At 42.0% G+C, this 22,337-nt stretch overlaps 1 long non-coding RNA gene across 1 annotated transcript in view; it reads right to left on the bottom strand.

The window, feature by feature from the left end:
- Window positions 1–22,337, bottom strand: part of LOC142560212 (uncharacterized) — a 101,399-nt gene that overhangs the window by 42,491 nt on the left and 36,571 nt on the right. The window contains exons 6-11 of the long non-coding RNA XR_012823319.1: window positions 16,895–16,979; window positions 15,833–16,014; window positions 15,628–15,769; window positions 13,000–13,136; window positions 12,537–12,668; window positions 11,920–12,146 (exon numbers count right to left, since the gene is read on the bottom strand). This is a non-coding gene — a long non-coding RNA (uncharacterized LOC142560212). The remainder of the gene's footprint in view (window positions 1–11,919; window positions 12,147–12,536; window positions 12,669–12,999; window positions 13,137–15,627; window positions 15,770–15,832; window positions 16,015–16,894; window positions 16,980–22,337) is intronic.

Consider the following 22,337-nt stretch of genomic DNA (forward strand, 5'->3'; position numbering starts at 1 on the left):
CATTGACACTAACTAAAGGAAATACTGAAATTTAGGTAAAATATTGCAGAGGTAAAGCATAGCTCAATAAAGGTTGTTAGAATGTACAGCCATCCCTGTTATGACTTCTCTAAAAACGTTACTGGAAGGACATATCACTACCACTGCAAACACCTATATACCAAAACTAATTAAAGCGAAGGATACTGGAATTTACGCAAAATTATTCTCGAGGAAAAAACAGGAGCCCATAGCCTGCTAGAAAGTCTGCCCAGCCCTCTTAATATTTAACTAAAAAGCTGCACCTGGACCGGCTTGACAACTTCTGCAAATTCGCATACATTGACACTTAATAAAGGAAATACAAAAATTTAGGAAAATATTGCGGAGGTAAAGCATAGCTTAATAAATGTTGTTAGAATGTGCGCCCAGCCCTCTCATGACTTCTCTAAATACTTTACATGGAAGGTTATGAAATTACCTCTGCAAATACCCGTATACCAATACTCATTTAGGCGAAGAGTACTGGAATTTACGCAAAATTATTCTCGAGGAAAGAACAGGAGCCCATAGCCTGCTAGAAAGTCTGCCCAGCCCTCTTCATATTTAACTAAAAAGCTGCACCTGGACCGTCTTGACGACTTCTGCAAATTCACATATATTGACACTAATGAAAGCAATACAAAAATTTAGGAAAACATTGCGGAGGTAAAGCATAGCTTAATAAAGGTTGTTAGAATGTGCGCCCAGCCCTCTCATGAATTCTCTAAATACTTTACCTGGGAGGTTATGTAATTACCTCTGCAAATACCCGTATACCAATACTCATTTAAGCGAAGAGTACTGGATTTTACGCAAAATTATTCTCGAGGAAGAAACAGGAGCCCATAGCCTGCTAGAAAGTCTGCCCAGCCCTCTTCTTACTTAACTAAAACCTGCACCTGGACAGGCTTGACGACTTCTGCAAATTCACATACATTGACACTAATTAAAGGCAATAGAAAAATTTAGGAAAATATTGCGGAGGTAAAGCATAGCATAATAAAAGTTTTAGAATGTACGCCCAGCCCTGTTCTGACTTGTCTATAAACTCTACTGGAAGGACATATCATTAGCACTGCAAACACCCATATACCAACACCAATTAAAGCGAAGCATACTGGAATTTACGCAAAATTATTGTCGAGGAAAAAACAGGAGCCTATAGCCTGCTAGAAAGTCTGCGTCGCTCTCCTTGTATTTATATAAGGAGCTTCACCTGGACACAGACGACTTTTGCAAATTCACATACAGTGACACTAATAAAAGGGAATACAAAAATTGTGGAAAAACATTGCCGAGGTAAAGCATAGCTTAATAAATGTTGTTAGAATGTACGCTCATCCCTGTCCTTACTTCTCTAAAAACTTTACTGGAAGGACATATCATTACCACTGCAAACACCCATATACCAACACTAATTAAATCGAAGGATACTGGAATTTCCGCAAAATTAATGTCGAGAAATAACAGGAGCCTGTAGCCTGCTAGAAAGTCTGCCCAGTTCTCTTTGTATTTAAATAAGAAGCTGTACCTGGACACAGATGACTTTTGCAAATTCACATACATTGAGACTAATTAAAGTGAATACAAAAATTAAGGAAAATATTGCGGAACTAAAGCATGGCTCATTGAAGGTTGTTAGAATATACGCCCAGCCCTCTTATGACTTCTCTAAATACTTCACTTCAAGGCCATATCATTACCACTGCGTGTACACATCTACCAACAGTAATAAAAGCGAAGGATACTGGAGTATACGCAAAATTATTGTCGAGGAAGAAACAGGAGCCCATAGCCTGCAAGAATGTCTGCCCAGCCCTCTTTGTTTCTAACTAAAAAGCTGCACCTGGACCGGCTTGACGACTTCTGCAAATTTACATACATTGACACTAATTAAAGGCAATACAAAAATTGCGGAATAACATTGCCGAGGTAAAGCATAGCTCAATAAATGTTGTTGGAATGTACGCTCATCCCTGTCCTTACTTCACTAAAAACTTTACTGGAAGGACATATCACTACCACTGCAAACACCCATATACCAACACTAATTAAATCGAAGGATACTGGAATTTACGCAAAATAATTGTCGAGGAAAAAACAGGAGCCTATAGCCTGCTAGAAAGTCTGCCCAGCTCTCTTTTTATTTAAATAAGGAGCTGTACCTGGACACAGATGACTTTTGCAAACTCACACACATTGACACTAACTAAAGGGAATACCGAAATTTAGGAAAAATATTGCCGAGGCAAAGCATAGCTCAATAAAGGTTGTTAGAATGTACACCCATCCCTGTTATGACTTCTCTAAAAACTTTACTGGAAGGACATATGAGTACCACTGCAAACACCCATATACCAACACTAATTAAATCGAAGGATACTGGAATTTACGCATAATTATTGTCGAGGAAAAAACAGGAGCCTATAGCCTGCTAGAAAGTCTGCCCAGCTCTCTTTTTATTTAAATAAGGAGCTGTACCTGGACACAGATGACTTTTGCAAACTCACACACATTGACACTAATTAAAGGGAATACTGAAATTTAGGAAAAATATTGCCGAGGTAAAGCATAGCTCAATAAAGGTTGTTAGAATGTACAGCCATCCCTGTTATGACTTCTCTAAAAACTTTACTCCAGGGACATATCACTACCACTGCAAACCCCCATATACCAAAGTTAATTAAAGCGAAGAGTACTGGAATTTAAGCAAAATTATTCTCGAGGAAAAAAGAGGAGCCCATAGCCTCCTAGAAAATCTGCCCAGCCCTCTTCATATTTAACTAAAACCTGCACCTGGACCGGCTTGACGACTTCTGCAAATTCACATACATTGACACTAATTAAATGCAATACAAAAATTTAGGAAAATATTGCGGAGGTAAAGCATAGCATAATAAAAGTTTTAGAATGTACGCCCAGCCCTGTTCTGACTTGTCTAAAAACTCTACTGGAAGGACGTATCACTACCACTGCAAACACCCATATACCAACACTAATTAAATCGAAGGATACTGGAATTTACGCAAAATTATTTTCGAGGAAAAAACAGGAGCCTATAGCCTGCTAGAAAGTCTGCCCAGCTCGCTTTGTATTTAAATAAGGAGCTGTACCTGGACACAGATGACTTTTGCAAATTCACATACATTGACACTAATTGAAGGGAATACAAAAATTGCGGAAAAACATTGCCGAGTTAAAGCATAGCTTAATAAATGTTGTTAGAATGTACGCTCATCCCTGTCCTTACTTCTCTAAAAACTTTACTGGAAGGACATAGCACTACCACTGCAAACACTCATATACCAACACTAATTAAATCGAAGGATACTGGAATTTACGCAAAATTAATGTCGAGAAAAAACAGGAGCCTGTAGCCTGCTAGAAAGTCTGCCCAGCTCGCTTTGTATTTAAATAAGGAGCTGTACCTGGACACAGATGACTTTTGCAAATTCACATACATTGACACTAATTACAGGGAATACAAAAATTAAGGAAAAATATTGCGGCGGTAAAGCATAGCTTAATAAATGTTGTTAAAATGTACGCCCAGCCCTCCTATGACTTCTCTAAATATTTTACCTGGAAGGTTATGTAATTACCTCTGCAAATATCCGTATACCAATACTCATTTAAGCGAAGAGTACTGGAATTTAAGCAAAATTATCCTCGAGGAAAAAACAGGAGCCCATAGCTTGCTAGAAAGTCTGCCCAGCCCTCTTCATATTTAACTAAAAAGGTGCACCTGGACCGGCTTGACGACTTCTGCAAATTCACATACATTGACACTAATGAAAGGCAATACAATAATTTAGGAAAATATTGCAGAGGTAAAGCATAGCATAATAAATGTTTTAGAATGTACGCCCAGCCCTGTTCTGACTTGTCTAAAAACTCTACTGGAAGGACATATCATTACCACTGCAAACACCCATATACCAACATTAATTAAATCGAAGGATACCGGAATTTACGCAAAATTAATGTCGAGAAATAACAGGAGCCTGTAGCCTGCTAGAAAGTCTGCCCAGCTCTCTTTGTATTTAAATAAGGAGATGTACCTGGACACCGATGACTTTTGCAAATTCACATACATTGACACTAATTAAAGGGAATACAAAAATTAAGGAAAAATATTGCGGAACTAAAGCATAGCTTATTGAAGGTTGTTAGAATATACGCCCAGCCCTCTTATGACTTCTCTAAATACTTCACTTGAAGGCCATATCATTACCACTGCAAGTACCCATCTACTAACACTAATAAAAGCGAAGGATACTGGAATATACGCAAAATTATTGTCGAGGAAGAAACAGGAGCCTATAGCCTGCTAGAAAGTCTGCCCAGTCCTCTTTGTTTCTAACTAAAAAGTTGCACCTGGACCGACTTGAGCACTTCTGCAAATTAAGATACATTGACACTAATTAAAGGGAATACAAAAATTGAGAAAAAATATTGCCGAAGTAAAGCATAGCTTAATAAATGTTGTTAGAATGTACGCCCTTCCCTGTCCTTACTTCTCTAAAAACTTTACTGGAAGGACAATTCACTACCACTGCAAACACCCATATACCAACACTAATTAAATCGAAGGATACTGGAATTTACGCAAAATTATTGTCGAGGAAAAAAACAGGAGCCTATAGCCTGCTAGAAAGTCTACCCAGCTCTCTTTTTATTTAAATAAGGAGCTGTACCTGGGCACAGATGACTTTTGCAAACTCACATACATTGCCACTAATAAAAGGGAATACAGAAATTTAGGAAAAATATTGCCGAGGTAAAGGATAGCTCAATAAAGGTTGTTAGAATGTACACCCATCCCTGTTATGACTTCTCAAAAACTTTACTGCAAGGACAAATCACTAGCACTGCAAACACCCATATACCAAAGTTAATTAAAGCGAAGGATACTGGAATTTACGCAAAATTATTCTCAAAGAAAAAACAGGAGCCCATAGCCTGCTAGAAAGTCTGCCCAGCCGTCTTCATATTTAACTAAAAAGCTGCACATGGACCGGCTTGACGACTTCTGCAAATTCACATACATTGACACTAATTAAAGGCAATACAAAAATTTAGGAAAATATTGCGGAGGTAAAGCATAGCTTAATAAAGGTTGTTAGAATGTACGCCCAGCCCTTTTATGACTTCTCTAAATACTTCACTTGAAGGCCATATCATTTCCACTGCGAGTACCCATCTACCAACACTAATAAAAGCGAATGATTCTGGAATATACGCAAAGTTATTGTCGAGAAAGAAACAGGAGCCTATAGCCTGCTAGAAAGTCTGCACAGCCCTCTTTGGTACGAACTAAAAAGCTGCACCTGGACCGACTTGAGCACTTCTGCAAATTAACATACATTGACACTAATTAAAGAGAATACAAAAATTGAGAAAAAATATTGCCGAAGTAAAGCATAGCTTAATAAATTTTGTTAGAATGTACGCCTATCCCTGTCCTTACTTCTCTAAAAACTTTACTGGAAGGAGATATCACTACCACTGCAAACACCCATATACCAACACTAATTAAATCGAAGGATACTGGAATTTACGCAAAATTATTATCGAGGAAGAAACAGGAGCCTATAGCCTGCTAGAAAGTCTGCCCAGCTCTCTTTTTATTTAAATAAGGAGCTGTACCAGGACACAGATGACTTTTGCAAACTCACATACATTGACACTAATTAAAGGAAATACAGAAATTTAGGAAAAATATTGCCGAGGTAAAGCATAGCTCAATAAAGGTTGTTAGAATGTACACCCACCCCTGTTATGACTTCTCTAAAAACGTTACTGGAAGGACATATCACTACCACTGCAAACACCCATATACCAAAGCTAATTAAAGCGAAGGATACCGGAATTTACGCAAAATTATTCACGAGGAAAAAACAGGAGCCCATAGCCCGCTAGAAAGTCTGCCCAGCCCTCTTCATATTTAACTAAAACCTGTACCTGGACCGGCTCGACGACTTCTGCAAATTCACATACATTGACAATAATTAAATGCAATACAAAAATTAAGGAAAAATATTTCGGAACTAAAGCATAGCTTATTGAAGGTTGTTAGAATATATGCCCAGCCCTCTTATGACTTCTCTAAAAACTTCACCTGAAGGACATATCATTACCACTGCAAGTACCCATCTACCAACACTAATAAAAGCGAATGATACTGGAATATACGCAAAATTATTGTCGAGGAAGAAACAGGAGCCTATAGCCTGCTAGAAAGTCTGCCCAGTCCTCTTTGTTTCTAACTAAAAAGCTGCACCTGGACCGACTTGAGCACTTCTGCAAATTAACATACATTGACACTAATTAAAGGGAATACTGAAATTGAGAAAAAATATTGCCGAAGTAAAGCATAGCTTAATAAATGTTGTTAGAATGTACGCCTATCCCTGTCCTTACTTCTCTAAAAACTTTATTGGAAGGAGATATCACTACCACTGCAAACACCCATATACCAACACTAATTAAATCGAAGGATACTGGAATTTACGCAAAATTATTATCAAGGAAGAAACAGGAGCCTATAGCCTGCTAGAAAGTCGGCCCAGCTCTTTTTTTTAAATAAGGAGCTGTACCTGGACACAGATGACTTTTGCAAACTGACATACATTGACACTAATTAAAGGAAATACAGAAATTTAGGAAAAATATTGCCGAGGTAAAGCATAGCTCAATAAAGGTTATTAGAATGTACACCCATCCCTGTTATGACTTCTCTAAAAACGTTACTGGAAGGACATATCACTACCTCTGCAAATACCCGTATACCAATACTCATTTAAGCGAAGAGTACTGGAATTTAAGCAAAATTATTCTCGAGGAAAAAACAGGAGCCCATAGCCTGCTAGAAACTCTGCCCAGCCCCCTTCATATTTAACTAAAGAGCTGTACCTGGACACAGATGACTTTTGCAAACTCACATACATTGACACTAATTAAAGGTAATACAGAAATTTAGGAAAAATATTGCCGAGGTAAAGCATAGCTCAATAAAGGTTGTTAGAATGTACACCCATCCCTGTTATGACTTCTCTAAAAACTCTACTGGAAGGACATATCATTAGCACTTCAAACACCCATATACCAACACCAATTAAAGCGAAGGATACTGGAATTTACGCAAAATTATTCTCGAGGAAAAAACAGGAGCCTATAGCCTGCTAGAAAGTCTGCGCCGCTCTCCTTGTATGTATATAAGGAGCGTCACCTGGACACAGACGACTTTTGCAAATTCACATAGAGTGACACTAATAAAAGGTAATACAAAAATTGCGGAAAAACATTGCCGAGGTAAAGCATAGCTTAATAAATGTTGTTAGAATGTACGCTCATCCCTGTCTTTACTTCTCTAAAAACTTTACTGGAAGGACATATCACTACCACTGCAAACACCCATATACCAACACTAATTAAATCGAAGGATACTGGAATTTACGCAAAATTAATGTCGAGAAAAACAGGAGCCTGTAGCCTGCCAGAAAGTCTGGACAGCTCTCTTTGTATTTCAATAAGGAGCTGTACCTGGACACAGATGTCTTTTGCAAATTCACATACATTGACACTAATTAAAGGGAATACAAAAATTAAGGAAAAATATTGCGGAACTAAAGCATAGCTTATTGAAGGTTGTTAGAATATACGCCCAGCCCTCTTATGACTTCTCTAAATACTTCACTTGAAGGCCATATCATTACCGCTGCAAGTACCCATCTACCAACACTAATAAAAGCGAAGCATACTGGAACATACGCAAAATTATTGTCGAGGAAGAAACAGGAGCCCATAGCCTGCTAGAAAGTCTGCCCAGCCCTCTTTGTTTCTCACTAAAAAGCTGCACCTGGACGGACTTGAGGACTCCTGCAAATTCACATACATTGCCACTGATTAAAGGGAATACAAAAATTGAGGGAAAATATTGCCGAGATAAAGCATAGCTTAATAAATATTGTTAGAATGTACGCCCATCCCTGTCCTTACTTCTCTAAAAACTTTACTGGAAGGACAGATCACTACCACTGCAAACACCCGTATACCAACACTAATTAAATCGAAGGATACAGGAATTTACGCAAAATTATTGTCGAGGAAAAAACAGGAGCGTATAGCCTGCTAGAAAGTCTGCCCAGCTCTCTTTTTATTTAAATAAGGAGCTGTACCTGGACACAGATGACTTTTGCAAACTCACATACGTTAACACTAACTAAAGGAAATACTGAAATTTAGATAAAATATTGCCGAGGTAAAGCATAGCTCAATAAAGGTTCTTAGAATGTACAGCCATCCCTGTTATGACTTCTCTAAAAACGTTACTGGAAGGACATATCACTACCACTGCAAACACCTATATACCAAAACTAATTAAAGCGAAGGATACCGGAATTTACGCAAAATTATTCTCGAGGAAAAAACAGGAGCCCATAGCCTGCTAGAAAGTCTTCCCAGCCCTCTTCATATTTAACTAAAAAGCTGCACCTGGACCGGCTTGACGACTTCTACAAATTCACGTACATTGACACTGATTAAAGGCAATACAAAAATTTAGGAAAATATTTCGGAGGAAAAGCATAGCTCAATAAAGGTTGTTAGAATGTACGCCCAGCCCTCTTATGACCTCTCTAAGTACTTTACCTGGAAGGTTATGTAATTACCTCTGCAAACACCCGTATATCAATACTCATTTAAGCGAAGAGTACTGGAATTTACGTAAAATTATTCTCGAGGAAAAAACAGGAGCCCATAGCCTGCTAGAAAGTGTGCCAAGCCATGTTCATATATTACTAAAAAGCTGCACCTGGACCGGCTTGATGACTTCTCCAAATTCATATACATTGACACTAATTAAAGGAACACAAAAATTTAGGAAAAATATTGACGAGGTGAAGCATAGCATAATAAAAGCTTTAGAATGTACGCCCAGCCCTGTTCTGACTTGTCTAAAAACTCTACTGGAAGGAGATATTATTAGCACTGCAAACACCCATATACCAACACCAATTAAAGCGAAGGATACTGGAATTTACGCAAAATTATTGTCGAGGAAAAACAGGAGCCTATAGCCTGATAGAAAGTCTGCCCAGCTCTCTTTGTATTTAAATAAGGAGCTGTACCTGGACACAGATGACTTTTGCAAATTCACATACATTGACACTAATTAAAGGGAATACAAAAATTAAGGAAAAATATTGCGGAACTAAAGCATAGCTTATTGAAGGTTGTTAGAATATACGCCCAGCCCTGCTATGACTTCTCTAAAAACGTTACTGGAAGGACATATCACTACCACTGCAAATTCCCATATACCAAAGCTAATCAAAGCGAAGGATACTGGAATTTACGCAAAATTATTCTCGAGGAAAAAACAGGAGCCCATAGCCTGCTAGAAAGTCTGCCCAGCCCTCTTCATATTTAACTAAAAAGCTGCGCCTGGACCGGCTTGACGACTTCTACAAATTCACATACAATGACACTTATTAAAGGCAATACAAAAATTGAGGAAAATATTGCGGAGGTAAAGCATAGCTTAATAAAGGTTGTTAGAATGTACGCCCAGCCCTCATATGACTTCTCTAAATACTTCACTTAAGGCCATATCATTTCCACTGCAAGTACCAATCTACCAACACTAATAAAAGCGAAGGATGCTGGAATATACGCAAAGTTATTGTCGAGAAAGAAACAGGAGCCTATAGCCTGCTAGAAAGTCTGCCCAGCCCTCTTTGTTTCTACTTAAAAAGCTGCACCTGGACCGACTTGAGGACTTCTGTGAATTAACATACATTGACACTAATTAAACGGAATACAAAAATTGAGGAAAAATATTGCCGAAGTAAAGCATAGCTTAATAAATGTTGTTAGAATGTACGCCCATCCCTGTCCTTACTTCTCTAAAATTTTACTGGAAGGACATATCACTACCACTGCAAACACCCATATACCAACACTAATTGAATCGAAGGATAGTAGAATTTACGCAAAATTATTGTCGAGGAAGAAACAGGAGCCTATAGCCTGCTTGAAAATCTGCCCAGCTCTCTTTGTATTTATATAAGGAGCTGTACCTGGACACAGATGACTTTTGCAAATTCACATGCATTGACACTAATTAAAGGGAATACAAAAATTTAGGAAAAATATTGCGGAACTAACGCATAGCTTATTAAAGGTTGTTAGAATATACGCCCAGCCCTCTTATGACTTTTCTAAATACTTTACTGGAAGAACGTATCATTACCACTGCAAATACCCGTATACCAATACTTTAAGCAAAGAATAGTGGTATTTACGCAAAATCTTGTCGAGGAAAAACATGAGCATATTGCCAGTTAGAATGGCTGCCCAGCACTCTTTGTTTAACTAAAGATCTGTACTCGGACGCAAGTGACGACTTCTGCAAATGCACATACATTGACAGAAATTTAAGCGAATACAGAAATTTAGGAAGAACATTGCCGAAGAAAAGCATAGCTGAATAAATTTTGTTAGGATATACGCCCAGCCTTCTCCTGACTTCTCTAAAAACTTTGCCTGGAAGGACATGTAATTATCTGCACACACCCATACACCAACGCTCATTTAAGCGAAGAATAGTGGAATTTACGCACAATCCTTGTCGAAGAAAAAAGAACATCAGCATATAGCGCGTTAGACTGTCTGCCCAGCCCTCTTTGTATTTAGCTAAAAAGCTGTAACTGGACACACGTAAGAACTTTTGCAAATTCTCATAAAGTGACACTAATTTAAGGGAATACACAAATTTGGTAAAAATATTGCCGAGAAAAAGCATAGCTTAACAAAGGTTGTCAGAATGTACGCTCAGCCCTTTTCTGACTTCTCTAAAGCTTTACTTGGAAGGGCAAATCATTGCCACTGCAAATACACGTGTACCAACAACGTATAATAACATTCATTTCAGCTAAGAATACCTTCGTCTTCATGACATCGCTACGTAGACATCTCAGATAGTACATCCGCCTTATTTATTGTTTGGATTTCAGAATAGCTTCTGAACGGTGTAAGGCACAATTCTAAAAATTAGGCGTAGGTAGTGCATAAATAGTGCATGAGTTTACTCCTCGCATAGAATAAAATGAAACACTTGTGCATACCGCCGTTGGTCGTATAACCTTCATTAAAAATCTTGGCTTCAGATAGATCATAACTTGTGCGCGTTGGATCAGTATTCTCCACTGATGTTAACCCCACATAAACAAGTTGAAACGTCAGCATACGTAAATCTGCCTGAAGTATTTCTGGAATACTCTATCAGGAAGTTTTTAATTGCTCTTCGGAATGCGGAACGAACATCTTATTTATTTGAACTAGACGACATCAAAGTTGAGAACGTGGTGCACTGAAGAGGCCGCTGTATTAGATTTGTCTGTCCACCGATATGCTTACTTCACGACCACGAAACAGAAAGCGACTTCAGAAAAAAGAGGCGTGTGATACTTCGAGGGACCGCTACAGCAAAAGTTGACAAGCGTAATTAACTCAAAATAGTTGCAAGGATTGTGCTATACTCGTATGCTAAGAAGCGGAAGCTATGCATGGCCCGCCTGTCCATCTCTGCGTTGTGTGAGCCAAACGCCATGTACATGTCCTACGAAAACGAGCAGCCAGCATTGATTCAGCCACGTCGTGGTGTCTTTAAAAAGCGGCGTGCGTTGCATTCGGAAGTGAAAAGCTAAAGCCTTTCGATTGAGGCTTCACTGCCTGTTATTGCAGCGAAGACAATCGTTATATACAAAGAAATCGCCGAAATGGAATAACGCTAAAAGAACGAACTTAACATCGACGATAAGTTTGCCTATGTTAACCCACAACTTGCCCTACTTATTTTATAAAAGGTTTGCAAAGAACAAAATCCGTCGGTACCTGTGATTTCTTAGCGCATGTGCGATCTTTTCAGCAGCCCAAAAGGCCACAAGAACAGTTTGTCACCAGGTCTACGGGGTGCGCAGCAACACGTCATGAAGGTAGAACAGCTGGACTGGCGTTGAGATACCAGGTCGCAAGATCAGCTGGCCACCAGATCCGCTGTGGAGGCTCCCAGGCACCATCGTGCCAGAAGGCCGCAAGTCAGGCAGCAAGACGCAGGTCCCCTGGAACATTTACCCAAGTTTTCATACATCATATTGACTGAAGGGCAATACGTATCCAATTACACATATTTTTACGAGATTTTACGTGCCAAAACCAGGATAGCATTATGATCCACGTCGCAATGCGGGACTGTGGATGAATTTAACGCCACTATTTTAACGTGCACCCAATGCACGGGCATCCTTGCAATTCGCCCCCGTCGAAATGCGGCCACTACAGCCGGGATTTGATGCCACGCCTTAGGCCGTAGCACCGCAGTGCGAAAGCCACTACGCCGTCACGGCGTGTAATGGCACATATCCAGTGACCAAAGATGGCTCACTGATGAGAGGCACATACACAGTGAACCATAATGGCGTGAAAGAAGTTGATCGAGGAGCATCACATACCATCACATAACCAGTGACCCAAGTTGGTCCGAAGGGTTGATTCGAACCCTCTTCGCTTAGCACAGCTGCCCGATGCTCTACCCAGCAAATCACGGACTTTCCCTTGACCTAAGTAGGCGTAGAACAGGTTAGCTGCGGATAAACAAACCAACAGACAGATAAACTTACCTAAAGCTGGGTGAAGTTCGGAAGGAATACTAACCCCAATAATTAGAATGTGCACCAGCCAGCGTCAGCGGACATCTAATGAAATGTGTTCGTGTTTGCCTTTGGGCGGTCGTCAACGTGCTTGTTAATTTAGTTAGTAAGCAAATATGTGCAGCATGTATGCGGCTGATAAAAAGACTAACCTTACTTTGTACAGTTTACTGCGCGTGAAATTGTTTTATAGGCACCGATCTTCGCAGTGCGAAAGGCAATACAAATATTACGGCACAACACGTCTCGTCTTCGGTGCGCTCACGTTGGTGGCGTTATTCGTATAGTCGGCCACGGTGATGCATCCAGTGCTTGACCCAATGAGGACCCACCAAAAGCGAGCATCGCCTTTGACGGACAGTCCGTGCACGACAGGAACATGTCCACCGTTTGTTCTCGGCACTCATGAAAAATGAAAGAAAGACATCCCACGTTTATGTGAAAAACAAGAAAGAGATGCGGACAGCAAACCTTGAACTATTCTGTACACCCTCAGATAGCAATCTCGGCACAAAGCGAGGAAAGCTCTCGGCCGTTGCACTCGCGCTGATGCGGTGCGGTCGCCTGTGAAAGTGATCGCCTAAGGAGTGATCGTCTCAGATGCTGCTCCTGAACCAGTGGCCATTCGCGCCTCAATGACAGTTATTCAACGACATATTTTTATACACACAGGAACGCAATTTGAAAGCAAAGATACGGCCCTTGGTGTTTCCTGGCAAGATATTAATGGGCTGATGGAACAGTAAATGATGGACAGGAAAAGCGAGAACGGGCAAACGTAAGGGAACCAGAATAACATAGTACCAAATCCCAATAAATGAATGATACGGTCTAAGCACAGGGAAGAGACAAAACCCTGACATGAAGCGCAAGATAATAGTTTGGGCAGAATTGCCTAGGCCATCCACTCCGTGACACCGCGATTTCTGACATGAGACAAGAACAGAACTCATGCGATGCTGACGCATAACAAACCGAATCAGTATACGTTTTTTTTTTACTTCGAGTATCTTTCTTGCCGTAGTTGATTCTAATGAACATGAAAGATTTTAGTTTCTTTGAACTTTCGGTGATAACCTCATGTGTGGAAGATGGACGCCACCTGCATTTTCTTCATTTAGTTGGATTATATTCATTCTACCTTGGCTGAACACTGCGTGCAGGTTTGCTCAAGTAATATTAAGCTACAGAGTGATTGACGAATGTAACATTTCATTTTCTTCCAATTGGGGCTAAGGACTGCTGTGCACATGATGTTCTGCTAGAACGATCAATTTCCGGTCTTAACCTTCAAACTTCTTGGTAGGGACATTCTTAGGTTATATCAATGCACTGTGCGATCTCTTCTTTATCTTTTCTATTATGGGAATTGCTAGTAACGGTAAGGTTTGACTGACATAACTGAGCCAATTGAATGAGTAAGGTTTAAAATTATGATATACAAAGCTAAAGTAATGCTGAATTTTTTAGCGAGACAATGGAATTTCCAACTGGTAGTCTGCCTCTAGATGACAGATCAAGGCAAAATAGTGAAATCTTATCCCGATCAAGGCAAAGAAATTGTGAGGAAAATAATATCGATTGGGCTGCATATGGCACGCAGTATAAAATCATGATCGGCAGCTTACCACTATCCTAGAAATGAGTACAGTCATTGCATTCTACGGGTACTAGCACAAGGAGCAGAGACTTCGCGATTAACATGAAACCTTGAAAAGAGAAATGTTAGAAATAACTTTAAGAGACGAAAAAATAGCGCTATGTATTAGAGAGCAAACCGAGTTATGCGACATTTCAGTTGACATCAGGAAGAAAAAATGGAGCTTGGCGGGCCATGCAATGCGTAGGGCAGATAACCGGTGCTGTATTGTATTTACACAATGAGTGCCGAGGGAAGGGAAGTGCAGTCGAGGATGCCAGGGAATTAGGTGGTGTGGTAAAATTAGAATGTTGGCAGGTGTAAGAGCCAATGAACTGGCGCCAGTCAGGAGTTATGGAATATAACGGGAGAGGTCATAAATAGGCGGATGGTGGTGACTGCTATATTTCTTCCCTTGAGGTTAGCTTCACTTATTGCATTTTTGATATTGCAATCGAGCTTCGCAAATTTCCTTTTTTTTTAATCATGTGTTCCTCCTTTACTCGATGCTCCATATAGGAGCCTGTAAAGTAAGAATGAAAATAAATAAAATTTAGATTCCCCGTTCACAAGCTATGCCGAAATTTAAACACTAAATCAGGCAGCTATGCTGTGTCTGACACCAATGAACTGATGTTACGTGGACGTAGGAAATATTTTATGCTTGTCGAGGGAACAATGGCGATAACAGGTGTACGCAGAGAGAAGTATTAGACATGTCTACTTATAATAGGAACTATGTACCTATTGCATCAAAGTGCAGATAATGCTAACTACACGGACGTTCTTGCACTTCCTCCATCGAAATCCGACCGCGGCGGGGTTTAGATCCCGCCCCCTCGGGCGCAGCAGTGAACACCAAATCTACTCAAGAGGATCTCCCACATTCACGAGCCGTTAGTGTCGATATATCAATATCGGTGCTGCCTAGATCTCGTGTGATTGCGGTGCAGGCAACGCTTGAAAACAAACAAATGGCAGAAATGAAAGAGCGTAAAAAGGAACGAAGTTAACATAGCCGCTAATACCAAGGATGTTAACCTGCCATCTCGTCCAGCTTGCTGCTTTCATAAAGGAATTATAGAAAGAAACAGGCTCTTGCCACATGTAATTCCCAGACGTACGCGCAAGCACCACGTCAGCAGTAGACCAGATAGCTAGAACAGCTCAGCACGAAATTCATAGGGCGGGTTGAGTTATACCAGATGGCTAGAACCAATGGCTATCAGTACTTTAGGTCGTGCAGCAACATACCAGGCCGCCAGAACAGCTGGCCAAAAGAGTCCCCAGGTCAAGCCGCAAGATACAGCTTCGCTGGAACAGCTGGCGAGTCCGCGGGGCTCACCGTGACACATCAATTCGGTAGAACAGGTCATCACCTCGCGCGCAGGGCAAGCTGCAAGAGACCAGGTCGTTACAACAGCTGACCACCAATTCCGCATCAGTGGCAGCAAGCTACCATTTCGCAAGAACAGGTGGCTGCTTGATCCACAGGGTGGGCAGCAAGACACAAGGCTGATGGAAGAGCTGGCCCCAAGGTTCACAGGGTGGGCGTCAAGAGGCCAGTACGCAAGAAATGCTTGCCACCAGGTCAGCAGGGCGGTGACCAAGACACCAGGCCGCTAGGACGCCGCATTCACCCTAGATGGTGTAGAAAAGATAATTGAAGAGTGCCGCATCAATTGTCACACTCACGAAGTGACCCATGATGGCGTGAAAGACGTTCACTGAAGAGCGACACGTACCGTAAACTCAATTGCTGAAGTTAGACTGAGGGGTGGTAATAAACTCTTTTCTCAGCACAGCAGCCCGATGCCCCAGACATTAGACCTTGAACTATCCCGTGTCCCATGCTGGCGTGTAACCGTTTTGATACAGATTCGCAAAACGACAGACCGACACGCAAGCCTACAGCAAACTGTGAGGTTCCCAAAGAATGCGATGTAATGTGTACAAGTGTAACACACTGGAGTGTGCATAAGTATTATTCCCGTTGTCTTCTCTCTCATTGAATGTTTTTTTTATTCCTTCAATTATCTTTTATTTACTTTACTCCTTTCTACAGCACAGGGTAGCCATCCGGAAGTTACAGTAGCTATCCCACCTGTCTTTCGCTTTTCTTTATCACTTTGTAGGTTATGAACGATGAATGCATTGACGGCCTATGAACGATGCAGATGCATTGACGCTATTTTTAGTAGACTTTCGATTGCGAGGCCGCACACGTACGCTATTTTATTCGAACCCCGCTCGTGAGGCGCTCTTTCACTGGATCAGTTCTAGTTCCAGTTTGCAATTTTTGTAGTGAAAACATTCAGGACGAATAGTTGTGGCTGCGCTAAATATAAATAAATGTTTACACAATTTTAACCTCTTGTTCACACTTGTTTGCAAAGAATTACGCGAAGCGTTGACATACTTGAGTTTAGTGTGCGCGTAATCGTACTTTAGGCAACTAACCTTGTAGACCGAAATTCAAAGGAATCATTTTAGACGCTAGACACGTCTTAGATGCGCTTACCTTCAATGGCTCGTAGACTGGACCGATATGCTCCCTCCCACGCTTGATCTTGTAATGAAGCACGAAAGGCCAGCATAGTCTTTGCCTGACAGATTCGTGCACGACATAACCATGTCGATCTCGTGCGGTTCGTTCTCGGCACCGATGAAAAAAAAAGACATTGCACGCCTACTTAGAGGCATGTTGAAAATGATGGGGACACAAGACCTTGAGGTTCTATTCTGGACACCGTCAAATGCCACCATGTTTTCATTCTTAGTCAATGAACGAGTGCGTAAGAGCCCTGTGAGCCAATTAGAGTAGGCAACATGGCGACTATGCCATTGTCTAAACTTAAGTGCATTTCTGAATAGATAAACCTTGATGTACCCAGGTTCAACGGCGTTACTGTGCTTAGCTCGAGGGCACGGGTTCAGTTCCGACTGCATTTTGACGAAGGTGATATGCAAAGAAAAATAAAGCTCAATTTCTCAGACTGGGTGCACGTTAATGAACCTCAGGTGATCAAATTTAACCAAGAGCCCACTAGTATATCTCGTGCCTCATGGTCGCCGTCTTGGCACTTTATATCGCTGAATTATGTAATCAAGAGTTGAGTACGACAAGAAGTGTTATTCATGACATATCTCTTTTTTTAGCCAGAGAGAATGATATAACCACTTCTATTGACGTTTGCTTCGCGCTTGACGGTTCACGACCCATCTAGCAACAGGAAAGACAGGACAACAAGCCCTGCTTGAGCCCCGCATAGTTGGTCTGTTCTTATTTTCTTCGTTTGTAATCTTGCAAGACCAGGAGCGTGTTCTCGGGGGATCATTGATGCACGATAGCACCACTGGTTGAAGTTGAATATTAGCACGCTGAAGGCTAAGGTGATGCTCAATCGGCAAACAAAGGAAGGAAATTTTGCGACTGGTAGTTAGCTTCTACTAGAATAGGTGAAAGCATACGTGTATCAGGGCCAATTACTGAAATGTGACCCTTCTGACGGGGAGTAAATTTAAAGGAAACCATGAAACCATGACCGGCATTAACATTATGAAACCATGACCGGCAGCTGGCCGCTATCCTAAAAATACGTACAATAGTAGCACTGCATTGGTAGTGACACATGAAACAGAAACTTGCATATTAAAAATGACCTTCGGGAGAAAAATGTTAGACGTAACTATGACAGGAAGGCAGCGCTCTTGATTAGAAAGCAAAAGGGGGCAGATAATATTCCAGTTGACCTGAAGAAGAAACGGTGGAGCTGGGCAGGCCATGTAATGGATAAGGTAGATAATGGAAGGTGTAATAAAGTTACAGAATCAGTGCCAAGGGAAGGGAAGTGCAGTCTAGAATGGCAGGTAATTAGGTGGTGTGATAAAATATAGATGGGGCCGGCATAGGATTGAGTCAAATGGCGCAAGACAAGGGTTACTAGAAATTGATGGGAGAAGACATAAACAGGTTGATGATGATAATGACTGTCTTGCTTTTTGTTTCCATGGGGTTAGCTTCGTTTTTCATTGCTTAACCTTTTTAAGGTCACCTTGACTGATCGACGCTATACGTCGTACAATGGGTAATCAGATGAACCGACGGGGTCGGTTCGAACAATAACCAACAAAAGCGGCACATTTGCACTTGAGAATGACTAATGCACCCCACATTAAAACTAAGTTATGCAGATCCTACGCATATGTTAAAGTTAAGTGTTAAGCGAAGCCTGTAAACAAATCCTAAACAATTTGTGGGGATGTGTACAATACTCTTTATTTTCATACTGTGGATTGTGGAATCCAATTTAATGTTTGCCTAGAAAAAAAGGTCAAATATAATTTTTTTAAACTTTGTTTTGCCATTGTAGGACATATCGTTCACGCGCTATAAAAAATTCATATACTGTATCGGTCAGACGCAGTGTCAGACATATGTAGCGATGTGACGAGGTAAAAGGCGAATTAGGATGCTTGTCGATGTAAGGATTGCAATAACAGGTGCATGCACAGATAAATACGATACATGCCTAGATGTATTAAGCAAGGAAAGAGGAAGGAAGGAAATCAACTTTATTCAGGTGCTGCAGGCCACGAGAGCTTTGGGCTCTCATGGAGTGGGCGTCTCCCACGACGGAACCGGGAGGTTGAGTTTCCTGGCGGCGTCGTGGACTTGCTGGACGGCCCAGAGTTGGGGAGCGAGTTCTTCGCTCCGGATTGCTTTTTCAAGCTTGCGCTTGTCCGGTTCGGAGTTTATGTGAGCTTGCGAGCACGGCCAGAGTAAATGATATACGTTAAGGGATGTATTGCAATTGGTGCAATAAGACTTGTCGGAGAGCTCAGGCATGTAATGGTGTAGTCTGTTTTGCGTGGGGTATGTGTCTGTTTGTAGCATTCTGAGTGTTACCGCTTGAGCTCGAGTGAGCTTGCAGTGTGGCGTGCTATACGTTCTGCGTTGTAGGTAGTAGTGTTTAGTGATTTCATTGTATGTAGTGGGCGCGTCCTTATTCTCCGAGTGGTTGGGTGAAGCCGCGCGGTCTGTAAGCACGTGCGCAGCCTCGTGTGCCGCCTCGTTAAGGTTGGGGACGTCGCCGATCTTTGGTCCTAAGTGTGCAGGGAACCAGTATATGAAGTGGTTATTAATCTCTTTCTTTGAAACAATTGTGAGAGCCTGTGCACAGACCGTGCCCTTTTGGAAAGCTCTGATAGCGGCTATGGAGTCGCTGTAGATATGGGAAAGATTGTCGTCGGTGAGCGCAACAGCAATCGCAACCTGTTCGGCCTATTCAGGCTTCCTTGCAATTACTGTGGCTGCATATCTTGTGGATCCGCGGCCGTCCACAACCGCCACTGCGAAAGCTTTGTTTCCCGTGTATGCCGCCGCGTCCACAAAAGCTGAGCGTTCACGGTGCGCCAAGGCTTGGTTAAGAAGGAATTGTCCTCTCACTTGTTGTCTGCCCCTGTTGTTTTCAGGGTGTACGTTTCTGGGTATAGGGCGACCGTGATCTTGGCGCGGATGTCCCGTGGGAGGTCCAAAAAATCTTATTCTATGTCTCCTTGAGCAAAGCCTAGCTTCTCTAGGATCGTGCGCCCCGGAGGCGTCGTCGAAAGCCTAGCAAGCTGGGCGCGCTGCTGGGCTTCGGCAATTTCTTCCAAGGTGTTGTGCATGCCCAGGTGCCCCAGCTTCTCGTTGCTGGTACTGGTTGGAATGCCGAGGGCTTGCTTGGTGACCTTTCTGATTTGGGCATTCAGCCTGTCTCTTTCGGATCGTGTCCAATTGAGCATTGCCGCAACGTATGCGAAGTGACAGGTGACGAACGCGTGTATGAGTTTGATAAGATTATGTTCCTTGAGGCCCCTGTGTCTATGGGCAATTCTTGTGATGAGCCCAATAGCGTTGTTGGTTTTGGTGATGAGCTTCTGAACCGTAGAGGCATTGACGGCTTTAGTCTGTACGATCATACCCAGGACTGATTTTGTCGAAGAACGGTATGGCGTGTCCCGAAGTGGTTCGTACGGTAATTTCCTGATTATAATCGAAGTCTGACGAGTATGGCCTGCGGCCCTTCTGCGAGGGTCTGCGTACGAGCAGCTCCGACTTGGTGGGCGAGCATCTGAGTCCTGCGGGAATTAGAAATTCTTCTACGGCGTTCACTGCTTCTTGCAAGATGTCCTGCACCATGCCCGGGGTTCCTTTGGACACCCACATGGTGATGTCATCTGCGTATATGGTGTGCTCGAGCCCGTGGGTCTGTCCTACTTTCTCAGCAAGTCCCGCCATGGCAAGGTTGAAAAGCACAGGGGAGATGACCGAGCCTTGGGGGGTGCCCCTGCTCCCTAGCGAGAGTGTCTCCGTGGAGAGGTCGGCAAATCGGAGCGTAGCCGTCCTGTTATCCAAGAATGACTTGACGTACGAGTGGAATCTAGCTCCGAGGTTGAGTTCGGTAATGGTGTCCACAATGTATTGGTAAGAGAGGTTATCGAACGCTTTCTCTAGATCCAACCAGAGTCCTTCCATGTTTTTCTGGTCACGAAACTCCGCCGTCACGCTGTGGGAGAGGTTCATATGCTGCCCAAAGGTGCCGCGACGCGGCGCCACTGTGCCGCAGAGGGCATCGTTCGCGTACCGAAACGCGTGCGCAGTGCAAAGCGAGCTGAGTGATCGGGTGCGTTCGATGGATGTGCCGCGCTATTTTTCGAGTGCTGGCCTGTTTAGTTCAAGTGGTAGGGAGGCACAACGATGCCGAACACGTGTTGCAAGTAACAGCTGAAGAAGTAGAATGGTGGTATCTCTAACAAGCCATCAAAAAAATTGCTGTATTTGTGATGTGGCTACTTGTGTTTGCTTGTGTGTTGTTTTGCCATGTGGTATGAAATGCTTATGCTTTACACTTTCTTGTTTATAGAAATAATCGATTATGCATTCTGTATCTATTGCCATTCGTTTGTTGGTGTTTGTTTCCTGCACCCCAATGCATATCTCTCACGTTTGATGCTATTCCTTTATGCTTATTATATCAGTGTCATGCTTTTAACAAACTTCTTGCATTGTTAATGGTGGACCATTCGTGACCGGACGCTTCTGTGCTGTCTGTATTTCGCTCCGCGTATTTTACATGATAAATAAATGATCGTGCTTGTATGTTGTTTTTGCATCAACACGTTTTATTTCTTTTCTTAGTTGAATTATAATTTTTTTTCATTTTTCGATCATGATAAGAATATCAGGACCGGTGATTGCAGCATTTTAACATATTGTTAGTAGTTGCACATTAAGAACCAAAAGACCTAATCTCGTCGTTTCTGCATCGAAACCTTAAGGAACGTGAATAAGTGCTGGGCTTACTGACGCTTCTAAACGAGTGCTTGCTAAGGCAATTGCCTAATTACAATACAGCTAGTTCCAACTGTGAAGGTCCTAACACTTCACGTTCGCCTTAATCCGTTGCTAAAAGCCGCACCGAAGACATTTAGTAGCGAAGTTTGTCTTGACGTAGTAGTCTCTTGCCTTTGCTTCGTGTTGTCGACAAATTCGACTTCGCCCTACCATCTGCTAGCCGCCTGGTTAGCTCAGATGGTAGAGCGGCTGCCCCGGAAAGGCGGTGGTCCCGGGTTCGAGTCCCGGACCAGGACGAATTTTTCTTCAACTATGAGGCTTTTCTTTCGAGGAACCCGTATGGGTTTCCTTTGTAGCAATTGCTACAAATCGGGTGGATGTCTTATTTTCCCCTTTATTCGAAGTTTGTCTTGCATGAATCCTACCTAAACCTCATTCACAAATGGCATCGCTTTGCAGAGAAATCTTAAGCGCACGGAGCAGCTCAATTTCCTTTTCTTTGTGATTAAGTATTCTACGGTAGCAGCCCTTTGCAATAACAATTTCGTTCTTTTGATCTCCTTATAAGATACTGCCCACAGTCAGAGTCCTTCTCTGCCACAGTTTAAGAGAAAGTGAACAGCTG

The sequence above is a fragment of the Dermacentor variabilis genome, chromosome 10 (genome assembly GCF_050947875.1).
Source record: "Dermacentor variabilis isolate Ectoservices chromosome 10, ASM5094787v1, whole genome shotgun sequence".
Classification (NCBI taxonomy): Eukaryota; Metazoa; Arthropoda; class Arachnida; order Ixodida; family Ixodidae; genus Dermacentor; species Dermacentor variabilis.